The following is a 22,189-nucleotide window of genomic DNA, read 5'->3' as shown; positions in this document are numbered from 1 at the left end:
GTTATATAACCCAAAGGCTTGCCACCTCCTGTTAAAATCACACTGGCGCCAGCAGACGAAAATAAAGGCAGAAAATATTGTAACCTCCACAAGCCAAATACTCCGACCTTTTTTAACCAAAGTTAAACTGGGAGAAACAAGGAGAGCCTTGACAGTAGGTTTACTGGGCGAGCGGCAAGCTCATTCTGGGTGGTGTAGTTCCCAGAATTCTGCCTTACGTTGAAGGGTGCTCGTAGTAGTAGGCCAGTGGACTCTAAGTCCCATGCTGCCTGGCGGCGCTGGTGGAGGCTGCATCCCGGAGAGATTGTCTGTGCTTGGCAGACGTCACAGCTTGTGATGGGGAGCGCGTGCTTTGGGGATTGCTCCACAGGTAAGAGCTCCGGCGCTCCCGTGCCTTGTGTGTGCTTAACCCAGTATCTAGGCGCTGCTAGGACCCACGCTCTCAGTATCCGCCTGCTCTGCAACTTTTGGTAGACTTGGAGTACATGTTAGTGCCAGGGGTGCAGCTTGGTCAGTAAGTTTGGGAGGGGTGTGAGCTTCGTATTTCCCAACAATCATGCTGCATATAATGTTAAAATAAATTACAGGACCAGCAGGGATCACAAGAGGGACTTAAAGGATATCAGAGAAAGAGAGGCGCGCAGTTTGATAGTGCTAAGTGAGAGAAAGCACATTGTGCGAAATAACCAACATTTTCAAAGTGTTTCCAAACACAGAGAGGCACAGAGCGTGTGCGCGTGTTTTTGTCTGTGTGTAGCAATTTCTGTTGAAATCCGAAGGACACCTCACCATACCCGACTGAATACCCTTGCACCAAAATATTTTTCACAAAATACATTTAATGGGGGTTTGAGGGTGGGCCCTGAAGCTACGCCCCTGACTTGTGCCCCTTGTTGCTGCATGGAAGATGCCAGCAATTTCTTCCTTTCGTTATTTCTATGCTTCTGTTCTGTGGCTTATCTGAAACTGTTCTTGAGTGTGTTAGGCATCCTGTATTTTATCTCGGCAGCAACTGAGTTCCAAGGCTGGCTCGGTTAGTATACATCACTTCCAGTATTTATTTCCAGCCACCCTTGGACCAGAGGCGGACAGCTCCAACTTTCCTTTGAAACACACGAGGCAGTGCTTTTAATGGAGAGGTACTCTCTGGTACTGAGTACCTGCACTGCTTTAATTTGAAAGAAAGCTTTGAAAGTGAGACAGCACTGTTACTGACATTTAATGGGAGAGTATCTATACTTTTCAGGCCCAACCGGGCACTCTGGGCAGTGAATAGCAAGCACGTGTCTTATATATTTCCATTTAAAGCACTTACAATAGCTATGTTTGAATGCCTGCACCAGATTGCCCCTGAAGTGTGGTGAACGCTGTGAGGAGACATCAATTCTTGTTTGAATGGTCGCAGGTGATCTAGGCGCTGTGGGCTTCGAATACAACTACAGGTGAGCCTTGAGGCACTCTGGGCATTTGCCAGAAGCGTAACTGCCACTGGTGCAGCAGGCGCAGTGGCATTCGGGCGCAGAGTTCTCAGAGGCCCAAAGAACCCTGATTATTGATGTATTTTATAATTCGAGTAGCAACTGGGGAGGTGCAGCGGGGGCGTTTCATACCTTGCGCTACAGCCCATAACACTGGCTATGGCCATAGGCATTCCCTATAAAGCAGAGGAACATCTTCTGAATTTTCCTGGTGGGTGCTGTTTTATAAGACATAACTTTTGACTACTGTGACATCACTGCAAGTGACCCCACCTGTAGTTATATGGCACTGAGTTTGGGGCAAAAAAAAAAGTCCTTACAACACTGTTCAGAAACAGGTCATTGAACCTTCAAGCAGCTCTTATTAACGTCCCTTATAGATATCGATAACTTTTTTGCACATGGAATTTTCTGCATCAAATTTCAAAGTTGGGCATATTTGCAAACAGCAATAGTGCTGAATGCACTATATATTTGAACTGGGACGCTGCTGGGAAAAATCTCCAATTTCTTTAATAATGTAATGGTCTAATTTTCGTGTTCATGTAAAAGGACAATAATGTTCGGATTAGGAAGATGAGAACAAGTAGATCTTGCTTGCTTTGCAGTGCATCAGTTACTTATTCAAATGATGTAACAGTAATTAATCTCTGCCTATCAGAGCCTGTCAAAGCCCAGAAACCTCACGGTGCAGCTTGAAGCAGCTTTCATCAATATTTGTCAATAATCCACATCATATTTCAAGCTAGCCTGTTTTTTCTTCAGACATCTCAGTGCTGGGCGTATGCTCTCTCTTAGATGTACTCCTTTCATTATCGTTAAGTGTAGAATACATTTTGACGAACTGTGGATCGTTGAATAAAGTTATCTGCAGTTGCCTCATGATCCAAATTAATGGCCTAATTTTCCTGTCCGTGTAGAAGGTCAGCAGCGCTCAGTCTAGTATGCCCCATTGTTAATAACAGAGAGGTCTTGATACGTTGAAAGCAAGAAAATGAAAGTTCCAATGTGCATGAAGAAACGAGAATAGTCGTTGTCATTCTAACAAGACGTACCACTTTAGGAAGTAGAGCGCGTAAATGCTGACCTTGTTCACCCTGCAGTGTTGCAACCACCCTTTGAAAATGGGTAACATTAGTTCTCTCCTGTTTTGTAATTTTTAGAAATATGTCACAGTGGGGCTCTAAAATGCTTTCATCAAAGTCCACTTATTGAATTACACAACATATTTTAAATGTGCTTTTTGTGTAACAAACTTCTGAATGCTGGACTGTGGTAACTTGCTTGACACCATTAAGTTCCTTCTATATAACTTTATTCCATCAAGACAAACCCCTCTTCCATCTTCATCAGCCAGGTACCTGGAGCAACTCCAAGGCATCTCTCAGACTCTCCCAAGGGCCAGTGATGAAACTATGCCCCCCCAACATTCCACTACTCAAACCCTTCACATACTATAAACAAGACATGCATTGTGCATTGTAACACATCCCATCCCCTTCACTGAATCCCACTTAAATGCAACAACAACTAAGACATTAAACAACACAACTGGCAACAAATAGATAAAGTATACAGAAAGAAATAAAACGGTACCTTTCTAGGTTGATTATCCCTTTAATTTTCCCTAAGATTACCTATATAATACCGCTCTCTTCTGTTATTCACAAAAGTAATCACCCAAATAGCTTGCCATCCTTCTTGATCTGACTGTTCTTGCACTGGAGTGAACACAGTGACTAAGTGAGAAGGGTATGCCCAGACGTGGGTCCCATGCTCACTGTGCCACTGGATTCAAGCTAGCCTGGCTGATGAAGGCTGATACCCTGAAACCAGTCCCAGAACGCTTGTTCCCGGTCTTGGGAGGACCTGGCCTGAACGTTTAGGCTGGCCTGTTCCCATGGGGAACATGGTCAAGACTGATTTGCATATGGCTGGGTCCAAACTGGGGAAGCATGGTGAGCAAAATAATAGTGGGTTAAACACAGATTGTGACTGGGGGTGAGTGCTTGAAAAGTTTTAGCACTCCATCCAGCATTCTTTTGTGTTGCTAAAGTTGCCCTAAGTGGAAGGGTATTCCCAAATGTGGATCCCATGCTCACAGTGTGACTGGATTCAAACTTGCCTTGCTGATGATGGGTGATACCCTGAAACCGGTCCCAGAATGCTTGTTTCCGGTCCAGGAAGGACCTGGCCTGGCAGTTCGGCCTGGCCTGTTCCCATGGGGAACAGGGTAAAGACTGATTTGCAGATAGTTGGTCCCAAACTGGCGGTGGCATTGTGAGCAAAAGAACAATGGATTAAACCCAGATCTGTGACTGGGGGTGAGTGTTAACTCGCGTGGCATGATGAGCAAAAGAACGATGGATTAAACCCAGATCAGTGACCGGGGATGAGTGTTTGAAACGTCTCGGCACTTTGTCCATCATCCTTTTGTGTTGCTAACTCCTCCATCAACGGGTAGCATATCACTTTCATCTTCCAGAAAATCAGAATCTTTCATCATGAACCAACAGAACATGTGTCTACCCCCTAAGCAGTGGGCCTGCCAGTGCCACCCTTCCGGTATAATGCAACTCTTCTCAAATCTCATGCTGGCTATTCTCCTACTTGATCCAATTACTACCAACCTCCTCTACCTTGTATGGATGCTCCTGGCTTGACCTTCACCCAATCATCTTTTTGAATGAGACGACGTGGTCCATGGTCTGACCCTTTCACATCTGAATTTCTGTTATTTGGTATCCTCATCCAGGAAACTCATTTTTTAGCTGCTTTTCTTCCAATCATCATCTCAAAGGGTGTTTTACCTGTGCTGCTATTGATAGTGGTGCAGTGTGCCCACACCATGTCCTTAACAGCTCCCTGAATGGACAAATTAGCACTGTAAGCCATCTCAATAGTCACTTTGACCAATCTATGTATCCTTCCCACCAAACCTGTTGTTTCGGGGATTTTACAGTGATATACAAACATGTTTAATGCTTGGACTGTCCAAAAACTCTTTAATTTCTCTATAAGTAAGCTGTGTACCATTTTCGGCAAGTAAGAAAGAAAGAATACGTGTCCCCCCCCCCCCCCTTCTGAAGACCTCACCTGATACTGCTATGGTGGACTTTGTGTATATAAAGCTCATGTATACCACCTTCATCCATCTAGATTTATATCTACCAACACTGCAGCAAATTTCTCTTGATCCGGTAAGAAAAAATGGACCAATAAAATCTCAGCATACCTTCTCCCAGACTTCTTCTGCATTGATGATAAGTTATTCCTGCTTCATGACTCCTTACAGACCTCCTAGTCCTGGACCCATTTTTTAACTTGCATATCCATATGTGGCTTCCCAAAATTTTCCCTTCTCCTCCTGAGGGTAGCAGTCTGCCCCCAAATGATCCCCTTTGGTACCCCCCCCCCCCCAAAGACTCGAAACCCTTAGTAAAGGTTTGTGATCAGTTCTCAAAATGTTATGGCTTCCCCATATGAAATTTTGAAAGTAAGTAGTGGATCGCGCTGCTGCTAATGCCTCATTCTATGACAGAATAATTATTTTCTGAATCTGCAAAAGAACGCTAGGCAAATTCCACCGTCTTTTCCTCTTGCTCATGTATTTGAGACAGCCCGGTCTCTATTTCAACTGCACTGGCATCTACCATGATAAAGTTTTTCAATCTTCATCGGAATGGAACTAAGATTTCTGCAGTAGCAATTTCATCCTTAATCATTTGAAAAGCGTCTTGCTGTTCTTCCTCCCCTACACAATTCTTTTTCCCTTCCTCAACAAGATCCTCGAACTCTGTCTTATGAGCAAATTCACGTAGTACTCTACTAAACCCATAAATTATCCTAACTTGTCATTGGGTACTTCCACACTTACAATGGCACTCCCTAAATCAACCTTGGGTTTTGATCCCTTCTGTGGTTATTAAGTATCTCAAGTATTCCACTTCCTGGAAACGAAATGTACACTTTTCCTTTCTTAACTTGAATCCAACATTAGCAAGTCTTGCTAACACTCCACTCTACACTTTGTTATATGCCTCAGTGGTCTCCCCAAACACCAAAATATAATCTTCAGAAAAATATCACATTTGTAATTCCTGTCGGTGTGCTCAAAATCAGTCTTTGGAAGACACTTGCTGTGGAACACAAGCCAAATGGCAGTCTTTTGAATGTAAATGTGCCTTCCAATGTTATAAATCTCATATACTGCCCGGAATCTGGGTGTCATGGAACTTGATGATGAGCACTTCTCAAGTCCAATTTGGAGAAGTATCTGTCTCCAGACAGTGACAAGATCAACTCATTGATACTTGGAAGAAGATATGAATCCATCACTACATTGTCATTGAGACTTCGTAAGTCCACACAGAATCTAAAAAAATCATCAGCTTTCTTTGTGGAAGCCATTTTGTGGCCTCCACTCTCTCAATTACATCATCCTTGATCATCTGGTCCAATATTTCTTTGACTTAATGTCTTATTGCTACTGGCACCTTCCTTGCTCCATGCTTGACAGGTACTGCCTTCTCCTTGATTTTAAAATGGTGCATATATTGCTTAGCCAGTCCCAACTTGTTAACAAACACTTCCTTGTATTGCTGCAGGATCTTGTCCACATCCACGTGTTCTACCACCACCTGTATGTCTGCTCTGGGGTCCATACCATTATGCAAGTCATATTGGTGAGGCCACTGCTATGGGTTGTCCATCCTCAGCTACATACAGTTTCCCTTCCGTCACTCTGCTTTGGACTTTTTTAATGGCCATGATGTATCCCACAACACCTATGTTTGTTCCTTGGAATCTTTTTAAACCTAGAACGTCTTTGGACCGTACGTCATCAAACAAGTGTTTAGATATCGTAGTGTATAATGAACCTGAGTCCACAATCAAAGATACATCTTGAACATTGAAAGCCAGCTTTTGGTCTGTAATGCTCTCTGTATTTAACCACCGGTTCCATCTTGACCACTGACTCTATTTTGTACTTAGCTTAGCTTCAAACTTTGTCACAGTGGCGGTGCAGGTATTTTTCTGTGCACAGCTTGCTAATGTGTCTTTGCTTTTCTCACTAGGAAAGGGAACATAAAATGGGGGGATGTAGATAAGGATGTACCACGCTGAGAATGTTTATGATAGACAGCTCTGTCTTGGAAATACACTGTGAGATCTGGCCAGTCTCTGTCTTTTTTCAACACTGACCTGTTACGGCCAGTGCTTAAATTTCACAACTTTCTCAAAGGGAGGGGGGTTTCTAGAACCTTCCTCTTAAGTTTGTGACAGCTGGGAGAAGAAGGAACTCATCTCTGGAAATTGCCACATTGCCCAGAGAGTAAGCCCGTCAGGGTAGTTCTCTCTTGTCTTGGTTGGCCAGTGTTCCACAACCTGAAGTTGCCAGACAAGGAATGATGTGTGAGTCAAGCCCCAGGGTGATGCATTTTAAATTCTTATTTCTAGCTTTGCGGTGTGCTTGCATGAATACATAGTCACTATACAAATATTATATTCATTGTTGATGTATTGCATTTTCTTTGATCATTATTTTTCTACTACTGTGATTATTTTAAGAGCTGCACATGTGTTGCTCATGTTATAATCTTCTTGTAACTTTATTACTCAGATGAAGAGTGCTGTGTTATTTGCATTCTTTTAACTTTATTCCCTCTCGGTCTGAAGTAAAGCAGAACATGATCGTGACTTTCTTTTCATATCTCCATGCTTTACATCATTGTCACCACATATCACTAATACCCTGTGGTCTGAGTTGTCCTCTTCTATATAAGCTATTCTCTTGCTAGATGCACTGCACATGTGAGCAAAGTTCCCTTTCTTGCCATACTTGTGACAGTCTCTATTCATTGCTGTACAGTTTTTTAAATCACCCATATGATATGAGCTTCCACATATATAGCATACCCGGATGTGCTTTTGGCAGGGTGTTTTTTTGCTCCTCCTGTTTTCGTGTCTCCAACTTTGTTTGAACTGAGACGTGTGCTATACAATTTCTTTCTCACCACATGGACCATTTCAGTATTTTCTTCCACCTCCGCTACCTCCCCGGTAGTTTTGTTCTCATATTAGATTTCTGCATTTCCTTCATACGTTTATCTTATTCTTCAACCTCCTTAGCTATAGTTATCGCATCTTTCAAAGCAGGCTTGCTGGCAGCCCACAGTCATTCCTGCATTTTCCTACTGTAACACTGCACAATTAACTGATCATGAATCAGTTCTTCAGTCATTGCTCCAAACTGACATTTGGCTGCTGATTCCTGTAGTCTGGCCACAAAGTCATCCACTGATACCCCTGGCCGCAGGGGTTGGGTGTAAAACGTGTGGCATCTCATAGCAATGTTGATCGTTTTGGCAAACCTATTTTGAAGTCAGAGTTTTGCCTCCTTGCATACATCTTCATCGGCGTTTCCATAGGTGTTTCACACTGGGTGTAAGTACTTAAATACATGCTGAACCTCCTTTTCCAGAGAAACCAATAATATTCCTTTTTTCCTTGTTGATGAGAAATCAGTACCTTCCAAAGCCACCAAATAGTTCTCAAATATTTCTATCCAGTCCTCCCATTCAATAGGAATATCGCCTGGTAACGATAAAAAAATCTGGCGGTGTGACTATTCATTGATTAATATTCATGTCTGAGATTAATAATAAGTAGATGATTATACACTAGCTTTTCTTTTATTTAAAGATGTATTTTGAACAAAATCCAGTAGGTGGCAGTCTGGTAGTACAAATGGCAGTTTTGAAAGGCTAAGATTCTGTAATGGTTGCTTGGGATGTTGGGAAAAGGTTATTATGGAGGTTACATCTGCCGAAGGAGAGGATCATCAGACTGAGAGAAGTTACGGTTCGGAGAGAATATACTTATTTATTTATTCATGTATGTATTTTGAAAGATAGCCTCACACAGGGAGCCTTCTTAGGTAGCTTTCTTTGATGGTGCAAGAAACAGTCAACAGACACTATGGTGTGCAGGAGATAACCGCTTTCTCCAGTGTGCTCGCAGGGGTGTGGAATTCCTGTAGCAAATGCCCAGGACATATTGGTTGGGGGTCAAAGACAACAGGTTTTCATGTTTATTTTGTCCATGGGACAAGTAACTCAATCCCCTGCAGTACAAACCCTTTAGAGAAGGTAACTGCCTGCAGTTGAGGTAATATTGTGTCCATATGTTAATGCTGTTCAGACTTGTATTTATGGTTGATTAATGCAAAGCATTTATTATTTGGTTGAGCGCTCTAAATAAACTTTGTAAGTTCACACTGCAATACTGACAATTGTCCTAATAGAAAGAAATGTACACGTTTGAAAAGTTTAACAGTATGAGGCTACGTACACTGCTCCCAGAATACTCTGATTAGATGCAGATGTTTGCAGAAGCTTGTAAGCAAGATTGATGATTCTTTGCCTTCAAAATAAAATGTTCAGAAATAAAATGCAAGTAGGAAAAAAATGTGTTGCTAAATTACCTTGAAATTGTAGATAATATTTCTTTGAAGCATTATTTAGTAAAATGTGTTGATGCATGCTAGTATTTGAAAAAATAGTCATAATTGAAAATCACTGTGGCCATTTTCAACAAGATTATGGGGAACATTAAAATAAGCACTGGCAAAGCCAACTGAGCCAGCACTGGTTGTCATTCGTGGTTTTGTCAATGTGTGTCATGTTTTGACATGGCTTTTTAACACTTTATTGTTGTGGGAGCTGCAAGGTCCTTATCATTGTAGCAAACATTGGTAGAATGCAAAAAACGTTTTTTGGTCTCAAAAAACACATATTGCCACAGTGGTTCCTGGCACTGAACAAAACTACTTTGTGTGCCAATATGCTCCTTGTGGAAGAGCAGAATACTGTCCCGCTCAGTAAAGCCAGTGAATAGATGGATAGAAATAGAGTTTTGATAAAACCAAAATGTCTTGGTTAACACCGGACCTAATGAGGGGCTAGTTTCTTAAAGTCACAAAAGTGCATCCAAGGTATATGTCTTTGCATTAGTGGCTTTCACGTATTCTCCCGAATTTACAGAAGTAGACCAGGAAATTGTACTTCTAGAAAATATTTGTGAATTGTATTTTAGCACAAGTAAATATGAATGTGTAGATTTGCTCATGCGAAAATCTATTGAGCGTTTACAAGTTCACTTTCCCTCCAACCACTGTTTTCCGAACCCTGGAAGAACTTCTACTTTTTCCTGTGTCAGGAATACATTTCCAGCTTTCCTCAGTATGGGGAAAAAATCCGAGAGAAGAGCTGGCGAAATCCTTAAAGTATGCAAGTTAGTAGGTTTGCATAGTCTCAAAGGCATTCCAGCCCTCGAACTATTGCTTACTGTTTCCTCCAGTCCCAGTTTGTAGATCTGTGCAAAGGTGGCAAAATAAAGACATTGCTATAGTAGGGCTTGCTAGTATTCAATCTCTACTGTAGGATTATCGCTAGCATAATCAGAGAGGCTTTTATCAGGGCTCTTTCATAATGACATTGCGGGCATAATTTGTTGCAGCACTACATGGCTCCAAATGGACAAGAAGATTTTTTTTCTGGACAATATATAATTAGATATAAGAAGCAACCTGTCTTAAAGACAAGTAGGTATTTTATTAAGTTCTACACCCCCGGCTTGAAATTTACAATTTACAACGTTTGGTATGTTGCAACTAGAATATTTTGGCAGAAAAGTTCAGAGCAGTCTATTGTTATTCAGGTAGCATTTCCTACCTTGAAATGTTAAGATTTGCTTGAGAATAGTCACACCGCCGTGAATGTCTGTAGGGTTTGTGATAAGGAGTTCTCTTGATGGAAAGTAGATGTCTGGCCAAGTCGTCTCCAATTAAAGTGTAGTAATTGCTGGACACCGTTAGGTTCCTTCAATACAATTTTATTCTGTCAAGATAAACCCCTCTTCGCCGGCCGGGCACCTCGAGCAACTCCAAGGCATCTCTCAAATGCTCCCCAGGGCCACTGATGCAACAATGCCCACAAACATTCCACTACTTACACCCTTCAAATACAGTAAACAACGCATACATTATACCAGGGTTCTGCAAAGTCGGTCCTGGAGAGCCGGGTCCATTCCAGCTTTTTAGCATATCCACATTGAGAAAAAAGATGTTTCAGAAATCTACATTTTTCTAAACGTGGATATGCTAAAAATCTGGCATGGACCCGGCTCTCCAGGACTGACTTTGCAGAATCCTGCATTATACCATTGTTGTGTTGGAGCGTTCAGATAAGGCTACCACTGCACTGTCAAGTAGTTCATAGTAACTTTGTATCCGTCTTTTTGTGGTGTAATATAGGAGGAGCTGCACCATCATCAAGATGGTGTAGAAGTGTTCTTTGACTTTGGTTTCTTCCCCTTCTAAGTTCATCACTGAAACAGATTTCTGATAGGAGTTTGTAAGTTCCCTATGAAGTTGTACAATAGTGCCTGATAGATCTGACATCCTTTATGTGCTATTCCCCCAAACATTTTGCTTTCACTCCTCCTGTTTGCTGAATTTGTTTTTGTTAGCATTAGGACTCTGCGCACTTTACCACTGCTACCCAGATCTAAAGTGCTTGTGCTCTCCTTTTTAAACATGGTAAAAATGGATTACACTTAATTGGCACATTCAATTTACTTCAAAGTCTCTGGTGAATGGTACTACCTGTACCCAGGGCCTTTAAAGTAAATGCTACTAATGGCCTGGAGCAGTCATTGAGTCACCTACAAAAAGAAACCTTTTAAAACATGTCTCAGGCGTGCCACTCCAGTCTGCAGTTCAGTTTTAAAACAGCCATTTCAACTTCGCAAAATAAACATTTTGTCAGACTAAAAACGTCTGTTTTAATACTTATATTCTACCCCTAAGTAAGGCTCTTAAGGCTGATAGGGCTGGGTGTTTTGTATTTAAAAAATAGACCATGTGTTAAGTTTTTCATGTCCTGGTAGTGAAAACACCTAAAGTCGTTTTTCTCTGTTGTAAGCCAACTCTCCCATTGACTAACACTGGATTACCTTGAAGGAAAGTACCCTCTTTTTGCCTTGGTTACCTCTATTGTCTGCTTGATGTCAGTGTGCTTGACTGTGTTCACTGGGATGCTGCTAACCAGGACCCCAGTGATTATGCCCTCTCTCCTTTAAATTTGGTTGTTGCAGATTGGTAACCCAGTATTTCACCAACAATTGGCATACTGGTTCCCCCTTATAAGCCACTACTACATGGTACCTAGGTACCCAGGGCATTGGTACTCCAGGGGATCCCTTTGGGCTACAGCATATCTTTTGCCACCCATAGGGAGCCCATGCAAAGGCTTCTGCAGGACTGCCATTGCAGCCTGCGTGAAAAGGTGTATGCACACTTTCACTGCCATTGACACTGCACCAGGTCACTTATAAGTCACCCCAGCCCTGAGGGCAGAGTGCAGAGTACCTGTGTGTGAAGGTACTCCTGCACTACCTCCAGGACCATTTTCCCGAACTTCGTGAGTGGGGGATGCCATTTTACGCGTGTACTGGACAAATGTCACTAACTATGTCCAGCTACATAATGGTAACTCTGAACACAGGCATGTTTGGTATCAAACATGTTGGAATCATACCTCAAGGCTTTTGCAAGCATTGATTGTATGATTCCATGCACTCTGGGGGCTCCTTAGATGATCTCCAGTATTGCTAATCCAGCCTTCTGAGGTTTTCCAGGCAGCCCCAGCTGCTGCCACCTCTCAGACAGGTTTCTGCCTACCTGTTGCTTGAGAAGCCCAAGCCAAGGAAGGCAGAACAAAGGATTTTCTTTAGGAGAGGGGTGTTACACCAACCCTCTTGGAAATTGGTGCTACAGCCTGGGAGGGGTAGCCTCCCCAAGCCGCTGTAAATGCTTTAAACGTCATATTTGGTGCCACCCTTGCATAATCCAGTCTACACCAGTTCAGGGACCCCCAGTCCCTGCTCTGGCACGAAACTGGACAAAGGAAAAGGGAGCGACCACTCCCCTGTCCATCACTACCCAGAGGTGGTGCTCAGAGCTCCTTCAGAGGGTCCCTGGGTTTTACCATCTTGGATTTCAAGTTGGCAGGGAACTCTGGGAGCCAGTGCCAGCAGGTGATGTCAGAGCCCTCCTCTGATAGGTGCGTATCTCTTTGCGTGACCAGTCCTCCCCCCCCCCCCCCCTTTCAGGGCCATTTAGGGTCTCTCCTTAGGTGGGTCTTCAGATTTGGATTGCAAGACTCCAGCAGGAATCCTCTGCATCCTCCACTTTAACTTCTCACCGAAGAAACTGCATCTGGACCCTCCAGGAACTCTACAAACTGCAACAAAGAAGCAAAGATGACTTCTGCAACATTGTATCTTCAGCTCCTGCCAGCAACTGAAACTGTTTCCCAGTCGTGCATCCTCAGAGGACAGCCTGTCTTCAGCCTGCACCAGAAGAGCGAAGGAATCCCACTTGGGGGTGAAGGTGTCCCTCCCCTGCTTCAGTAGGCACCTACTGTGACAACGACTGGGTGCGTGGATCCCCTCTTCTGATGAGCTCCCTCCATCAAGGGTGGTGTACAGAAGTGGTCCTGACGGTCCTCATGTGTTACTGTCCAAATTTGGTGCAGGTAAGAGCTTGCCTCCCCACGCAAGACAGTACCCCCATGCACCGCATGTTTTGCAGTTGCCAAGGCCTATTGGCATCCTTCCATGAAGTTCTTTGTGCACCGTGCACCTCTTGCCCCCAGCACTATATCCTGCGACGCACAGCTTCCTGAGTGGTTTTCCGGAGGCGTGGGAACCTTTGTCATAGTGCTGCGTGGGCCTCCTTTTGCACCTTCTTTGTCCCTGTGCTGAGGGACTCCTGTGTGCACTGCCTGTTCTTCTGTGGGCTCTCTGGGTTGCTGAGAGCCCCCTCTGACTCTTTCTCCTGGGTAGAGTCCACCAGGTCCCTCCTGGTTCCAGGCAGCGCCATTTTTCGATATCCGTGAGCTTTGCGTGTGCCAAGGTTTGTTGGCGGACTCCATCAAACCGCCATCTACTGTGGTACATCATCTGCACCAACCAGGAACCCTCATCCATCTTTTTGGGTTGTTCTTGTGGTTCTTCTTTTGCACCTTCATCCGGGTTAGCAGGGGCTCCTGTTCTCCTTGGACTCTTCTGGGCTTCTTGGAATTGGTCCCCTTCTCACACAAGTCTTCAGGTCCAGGAATCCCCTGTTGGTGTCTTGCAGTCTCTTCTGGTTCTTGCATAATCTTCTTTCTCATGTTTCTGTGTCTATTAGGAAAATTACTTTGTTTTACTCCTACTTTCCTGGGCTCTGGGGTGGGTTCTAGTACTTACTTTTGGTGTTTTCTAGTACTCCCAGTGACCCTGTACACACTACACTTGCCTAGGTGGGAAACCGACATTCCCATTCCACTTTCTTAGTATATGGTTTGTTTTCCCCCTAGGCCCATTTCTAACCATTGTGATTTTCACTAATTGCACTATTTTCTAACTGTTTCTATGCACATTTCTGCATACTAGTGTATATACTTTGTGTATTACTTACCTTCTAAGGGAGTATAGTCTCTGGTATATTTGGCATTTGTGTCACCAAAATAAAGTCCCTTTATTTTTGTAACACTGAGTGTTTTCTTTCATGTGTGTGAATACTGTGTGACTACAGTGGTATTGCATGAGCTTTGCATGTCTCCTAGATAAGCCTTGGCTGCTCCGCCACTGCTACCTCTAGAGAACCTGGCTTCTAGACACTGCCTACATTTCACTAATGAGGGATAACTGGACCTGGTATAAGGTGTCAGTACCATAGGTACCCTCCACAAACCAGGCCAGCTACCTACATACCTTATTACATGTAATAAGTTATAACATTGTATTGGAAGCAGATAGGGATAAGGTGTTCACACTCAAATGAATTGTAATTTAAAACCCTCTTTGATAGTAAAGTCATATTTTAAGTCTCAGTTCTGAAAATCCCACTTTTAGAACATTGTCATTTTCCTGTTCTAACCAATTGTGCCTTTTGTCAGTCCAAGATCGCAGGACTATGAACGGTTCTGCTGTTGGGTTTGGCGTATTCCTTCCAGACAGTGACACAAAGGGAGTTTAGGTGTGGACAGGATGACTAAGGAAGAGCTTTACCCATCCTTACTGGCACTTCAAAGGTCGTTGGCTCCTCCCCAAGCAAAAGAGTCTGACACCTGCCTTTCTCACCCCAATTTGGAGCCCTGACAAGGAAAGAGGGAGGACTTTCTAGAACCAGATGTGCAGGTAGGGCAAGGAAGACTGGTCCTGCTTACCTTCACCCAAGGTTAACCCTGAATGACCCGTGATAAGGTGAGTATACTGTTCCGCACTGCTATGGCAGACACTCATTAGCATCTTAATGTGGCCACTGGGAACATGTGCTCATGCCCGGTCTCCGGTAGGTTAATACACTGATGATCCATGGAGCACAAATGCCTGTATGACATGCGTTGTCATCGTTTTCCAAGGGAACCTTTTCAGCAAATTGGAGGGTCACTGTTTTAACACAAAGGAAGCATACAATGATGTGAGTGTTTTCAATCAAATCAGATTTGAGGTGGACTACCACACTATCCACCGGGGCGAGGAAACCCAGACATACACTAATGTTTCACTCACCTGTAGAAGATTAGATATGCCAATATAAAGGTCCTAATGAAATGCCACATGCTTGTTTTATGCCTCAGATCTATTGAAAAATATGTCAACTACAGATTAAGATATAGGTACGGCAACTCCATCTTACATCACAAATTATACCTTTGCATGTTAGAGACTAGGACCATAATGTCTAATAGTCTGTTACACTGTTTTTAATCTCAATATAGTCTTGGAACCCTATTAAACAGCCCTATGAGGTCTTTCGTCGATTTTATTTCACACTATTGTTTCCCAATCTTCTAACCACTGACTAGAAATACACTCCTACCCCCAGTCATTCATTGGTGATTAAACGATCACCGATAACGCGCCATCTTACGGGGCCAGTTGGACTTTGCAGAGCCAGCCCAATGAGGAGCAAGCCTGATGATGATGCTTGCTACCTTTAGGTGAGTAAGGGCACTTGCTCATATGAACGCATGCTCCCAGGAACTACATTTGACCTAAAAAAAGAGTCTGTCACAGTCAAGGTGGAGCAGTATGACCCCCCCCCCCTCTCCAATTTGACAGTTCAAGATTAGACGAGACTGTATACTGGACCAAAATTCTCCTTGTCATCCTTTAGTACATAACTTGGAATGACTCCAGTGGTCAGTTGGCTGTCCCCGCTGTGAGCTTTTAGGGAACAAGAAGCTCAAAAGACCCCCTTCCAACTTCCCAGTTGACCTGCTGCACCTGGACCTGCCTTAGCTCTGTTGACCTCAGGTGGAGTGAGTCCCTGATCCCAAAGATCCTGTACCCTGGGCTGGCATCAGAGTGTAGTCTGCCCTGCCTAACTGTTTGTTTCACCAGAACAGGTTCAGTGCACCAAAATATGACCCTACAACCTCGCATTGCAGCCCTGGCAGCTTCCGATTGGCTGCCTCCTCGGAAGGAGCACAGCAGCAGGAGTAACCGGATCCCTGTATCTGGGAGTTGCTCCATCGTGATTGGCCTCAACTTGTGACTTTGTCCTTGTCTAGAGCGACCAGATAATCACAACTACCGCTTTGTGCTTTTGGTGCTATTTTTACTAGTTTGTAAAAGTCACTATTGCTGGTTCCACTTAGTCGATTTTTGTTCTTGCATAATTTTTTTTAATTAAAATACACTCGATTCTAAAGTGGTTTGGGATTTTTCTTGTTTTTTAAAATTTATTACCATTTGTGTGCTTCATACTTATATTACACATTTTTAAGCCTGACTGCTTTCATGCCAAGCTACCAGAGGGATAAGCACAAGTAAATGTAGTGACTTTTGTGGTTCACCCTAACAAGGATTGCGGTTGTTGCCTGACTGGCAACAGGTTGTTGCCTGACGCTCTCAGGGCTCTCAGTATCCGCCTACTCTGCAACTTTTGGTAGACTTGGAGTACATGCTGGTGCCAGGGGTGCAGTTTGGTCAGTAAGTTTGGGAGGGGTGTGAGCTTCGGATTTCCCAACAATCATGCTGCATATAATGTTAAAATAAATGACAGGACCATCAGGGATCACAAGAGGGGCTTAAAGGACATCAGAGAAAGAGAGGCATGCAGTTTGATAGGGGTGCTAAGTGAGAGAAAGCACATTGTGCGAAATAACCAACATCTTCAGTGTTTCCAAACAGAGAGAGGCACAGAGCGTGTGCGCGTGTTTTTGTCTGTGTGTAGCAATTCCTGTTGAAATCCGGACACCTCACCATACCCGACTGAATGCACTTGCACCAAAATATTTTTCACAAAATACATTTAATGGGGGTTTGATGGTGGGACCTGAAGCTACGCCCCTGACTTGTGCCACTTGTTGCTGAATGAAAGAAGCCAGCAATTTCTTCCTTTCGTTATTTCTATGCTTCTGTTCTGTGGCTTATCTGTAACTGTTCTTGAGTGTGTTAGGCATCCTGTATTTGATCTCGGCAGCAACTTTGTTCCAAGGCTGGCTCGTTAGTGTACATCACTTCCAGTATTTATTTCCAGCCACCCTTGGATCAGAGGCGGTCAGCTCCAACTCTCCTTTGAAACACACTAGGCAGTACTTTTAATGGAGAGGTACTCTCTGGTACGGAGTACCTGCGCTGCTTTAGTTTGAAAGAAAGCTTTGAAAGTGAGACAGCACTGTTACTGACATTTAATGGGAGAGTATCTATACTTTTCAGGCACAAACGGGCACTCCGGGCAGTGAATAGCAGGCACGTGTCTTATATATTTCCATTTAAAGCACTTACAATAGCCATGTTTGTATACCTGCACCAGATTGCCCCTGAAGTGTGGTGAACGCTGTGAGGAGACATCAATTCTTGTTTGAATGGTCGCAGGTGATCTAGGCGCTGTGGGCTTCGAATACAACTACAGATGAGCCTTGAGGCACTCTGGGCATTTGTCAGAAGCGTAACTGCCACTGGTGCAGCAGGTGCAGTGGCATTGGGGCCCAGAGTTCTAAGAGTCCCAAAGAACACTGATTATTTATGTATTTTATAATTCGAGTAGCAACTTGGGAGGTGCAGCGGTGGCGTTTCATACCTTGCACTACAGCGCACTGGCTATGGCCAGAGGCATTCCCTATAAAGCAATCTGAATTTTCCTGGTGAGTGCTGTTTTATAAGACATAACTTTTGACTACTGTGACATCACTGCAAGTGGCCCCACCTGTAGTTATATGGCACTGAGTTTGGGGCGAAAAAAAAGTCCTTACAACACTGTTTAGAAACAGGTCATTGAACCTTCAAGCAGCTCTTATTAACGTCCCTTATAGATATCGATAACTTTTTTGCACATAGAATTTTCTGCATCAAATTTCAAAGTTGGGCATATTTGCAAACAGCAATAGTGCTGAATGCACTATATATTTGAACTGGGACGCTGCTGGGAAAAATCTCCAATTTCTTTAATAATGTAATGGTCTAATTTTTGTGTTCATGTAAAAGGACAATAATATTCGGATCAGTAAGATGAGAACATGTAGATCTTGCTTGCTTTGCAGTGCATCAGTTACTTATTCAAATGATGTAACAGAAATTAATATCTGCCTATCAAAGCCTGTCAAAGCCCAGAAACCTCATGGTGCAGCTTGAAGCAGCTTTCATCAATATTTGTCAATAATCCACATCATATTTCAAGCTAGCCTGTTTTTTCTTCAGACATCTCAGTGCTGGGTGTATGCTCTCTCTTAGATGTACTCCTTTAATTATAGTTTAGTGTAGAATCCATTTTGACGAACTGTGGATCATTGAATAAAGTTATCTGCAGTTGCCTCACGATCCATATTAATGGCCTAATTTTCCTGTCCTTGTAGAAGGTCAGCAGCGCTCAGTCTAGTTTGCCCCATAGTTAATAAGAGAGAGGTCTTGATACGTTGAAAGCAAGAAAATGAGCGTTCCAATGTGCATGAAGAAACAAGAATAGTTGTTGTCATTCTAACAAGACGTACCACTTTAGGAAGAAGAGCACGTAAATGCTGACCTTGTTCACCCTGCAGTGTGGCAACCACCCGTTGAAAATGGGTAACATTAGTTCCCTCCTGTTTTGTAATTTTTAGAAATATATCACAGTGGGGCTCTAAAATGCTTTCATCAAAGTCCGCTTATTGAATTAAACAACATATTTTAAATGTGTTTTGTGTAACAAACTTCTGAATGCTGGACTGTAGTAACTTGCTGGACACCATTAAGTTCCTTCTATATAACTTTATTCCATCAAGACAAACCCCTCTTCCGTCTTTATCAGCCAGGCACCTGGAGCAGCTCCAAGGCATCTCTCAAACTCTCCCAAGGGCCAGTGATGAAACTATGCCCCCCAGCATTCCACTACTCAAACCCTTCACATACTATAAACAAGACATGCATTGTGCATTGTAACACATCCCATCCCCTTCACTGAATCCCACTTAAATGCAACAACAACTAAGACATTAAACAACACAACTGGCAACAAATAGATAAAATATATAGAAAAAAAGAATACGTTACCTTTCTAGGTTGATTATCCCTTTAATTTTCCCTAAGATTATCTATATAAGAACGCTCTCCCCGGTTATTCACAAATGTAATCACCCAAATAGCTTGCCATCCTTTTGATCTGACTGTTCTTGCACTGGAGTGAACACAGTGACTAAGTGAGAAGGGTATGCCCAGACTTGGGTCTCATGCTCACTGTGCTACTGGATTCAAGCTAGCCTGGCTGATACCCTGAAACCGGTCCCAGAACTCTTGTTTCCGGTCTTGGGAGGACCTGGCCTGACCGTTTAGGCTGGCCAGTTCCCATGGGTAACATGGTCAAGACTGATTTGCATATGGCTGGGTCTAAACAGGGGAGGCATGGTGAGCAAAAGAACAGTTAAACCCAGATTGTGACTGAGGGTGAGTGCTTGAAAAGTTCTAGCACTCCATCCAGCATTCTTTTGTGTTGCTAAAGTCGCCCTAAGTGGAAGCGTATTCCCAAACGTGGGTCCCGTGCTCACAGTGTGACTGGATTCAAACTTGCCTGGCTGATGAAGGGTGATACCCTGAAACCAGTCCCAGAATGCTTGTTTCCTGTCCAGGAAGGACCTGGCCTGGCAGTTCGGCCTGGCCTGTTCCCATGGGGAACAGGGTAAAGACTGATTTGCAGATGGTTTGTCCCAAACTGTGGGTGGCATTGTGAGCAAAATAACGATGGATTAAACTCAGATCTATGACTGGGGGTGAGTGTTAACTTGTGTGGCATGATGAGCAAATGAACAATGGATTAAACCCAGATCAGTGACCGGGGATGAGTGTTTGAAAAGTTTCGGCACTTTGTCCATCATCCTCTTGTGTTGCTAACTCCTCCTTTGCCATCAACGGGTAGCATATCACTTTCCTTTCCCAGAAAATCAGAATCTTTTATCATGAACCAACAGAACATGTCTACCCCTTAAGCAGTTGGCCTGCCAGTGCCACCCTTCTGGTATAATGCAACTCTTCTCAAATCTTATGTCTGGCCATTCTCCTACTTGATCCAATTACTACCAACCTCCTCTACCTTGTATAGATGCTCCTGGCTTGACCTTCACCCAATCATCTTTTTGAATGAGACGACTTGGTCCATGTTCTGACCCTTTGACATCTTATTTTCTGTTATTTGGTATCCTCATCCAGGAAACTATTTTTTTAGCTGCTTTTCTTCCAGTCACCATCTGAAAGGGTGTTTTACCTGTGCTGCTATTGATAGTGGTGCAGTGTGCTCACACCATGTCCTTAACAGCTCCCTGAATGGACAAATTAGCACTGTAAGCCATCTCGATAGTCACTTTGACCAATCTATGTATCCTTTCCACCAAACCTGTTGTTTCGGGGATTTTACAGTGATATACAAAAATGTTTAATGCTTGGACTGTCCAAAAACTCTTTAATTTCTCTATAAGTAAGCTGTGTACCAGTGTCAGCAAGTAAGAAGGAGAGAATACGCCCCACCCCCTTCTGAAGACCTCACCTGATACTGCTATGGTGGACTTTGTGTATATAAAGCTCATGTATACCACCTCAATCCATCTAGATTTATATCTACCAACACTGCAGCAAATTTCTCTTGATCCGGTAAGAAAAAATGGACCAATAAAATCTCAGCATACCTTCTCCCAGACTTCTTCTGCATTGATGATAAGTTGTTCCTCCTTCATGACTCCTTACAGACCTCCCAGACCTGGCCCATTTTTTTAACTTGCATATCCATATGTGGCTTCCAAAAATATTCCCTTATTTTCCCTCATCCTCCTGAGGGTACCAGTCTGCCCCCAAATGATCCTCATGCTCCAAATGCATTAATCTTGGTCTAAGTCTGGTGGCACAAATTGACTTACTCTTATATGATTCCCTCACCTTGCAATGACTACTTCACAACTTTATAAAAAGGTCTGACAGCTGCAGTTAATGCACTTTCCCTCTTCACACGTCCTCTAATCAGTTCCACCACTGCCTTAATTATTATCCCTTTCCATAGCTTCCAACCACCCAACTTTGAAACACATGTCTCTAATCTTTCTGTAGCATCCCACACACTGGCTACCACCTCCTCCGCATACAAATCTTTGTTAGCAGCGACCCTGTCCGGCAGTCTTGATAGACAGTCAGCGATTGTGTTTTTCCAACAAGGACGTATTCCACTTTGCAGTTGAAATCCTGTAACTTCACTGCCAACCGGGCCAGCCTCTCAGAACAATTTCTTGAAACACCCCTCGCCCCCCCCAAAGACTCAAAACCCTAAGTAAAGGTTTCTGATCAGTTCTCAAAATGTTATGGCTTCCCCATATGAAATTTTGAAAGTAAGTAGTTGATCGCGCTGCTGCTAATGCCTCATTCTATGACAGAATAATTATTTTCTGAATCTGCAAAAGAACGCTAGGCAAATTCCACTGTCTTTTCCTCTTTTTCATGTATTTGAGGCAGCCTGGTCTCTATTTCAACTGCACTGGCATCTACCATGATAACGGTTTTCAATCCTCATCGGAATGGAACTAAGATTTCTGCAGTAGCAATCTCATCCTTTATCATTTGAAAAGCGTCGTACCGTTCTTCCCCCTACACAATTATTTTTCCCTTCCTCAACAAGATCCTCGAACTCTCCGTCTTATGAGCAAATTCACGTACAAACTTAGTTGTACTCTCCAAAACCTATAAATTATCCTAACTTGTCTCTGTCAATGGGTACTTCCACACTTACAATGGCACTCCCTAAATCAACCTTGGGTTTGATCCCTTCTGTGGTTATTAAGTATCTCAAGTATTCCACTTCCTGGAAACAAAATGTACACTTTTCCTTTCTTAACTTTAATCCAACATTAGCAAGTCTTGCTAACACTCCACTCTACACTTTGTTATATGCCTCAGTGGTCTCCCCAAACACCAAAATATCATCTTCAGAAAAATATCACATTTGTAATTCCTGTTGGTGTGCTCAAAATCAGTCTTTGGAAGACACTTGCTGTGGAACACAAGCTAAATGGCAGTCTATTGAATGTAAATGTGCCTTCTAATGTGATAAATCTCATATACTGCCCGGAATCTGGGTGTCGTGGAACTTGATGATAAGCACTTCTCAAGTCCAGTTTGGAGAAGTATCTGTCTCCAGTCAATGA

The 22,189-nt window shown here is 43.2% G+C and overlaps 1 protein-coding gene across 1 annotated transcript in view; it reads left to right on the top strand.

The window, feature by feature from the left end:
• The first annotated feature begins 262 nt into the window (after positions 1-262).
• Positions 263-22,189, top strand: part of PLEKHB1 (pleckstrin homology domain containing B1) — a 250,886-nt gene continuing 228,959 nt past the window's right edge. The window contains exon 1 of the mRNA XM_069203837.1: positions 263-370. The gene's annotated coding sequence lies outside the window, so the exon portion shown is untranslated. The remainder of the gene's footprint in view (positions 371-22,189) is intronic.

This window comes from Pleurodeles waltl, chromosome 8 (assembly GCF_031143425.1).
Source record: "Pleurodeles waltl isolate 20211129_DDA chromosome 8, aPleWal1.hap1.20221129, whole genome shotgun sequence".
NCBI lineage: Eukaryota > Metazoa > Chordata > Amphibia > Caudata > Salamandridae > Pleurodeles > Pleurodeles waltl.
This window is presented reverse-complemented; position numbering and strand designations above follow the sequence as displayed.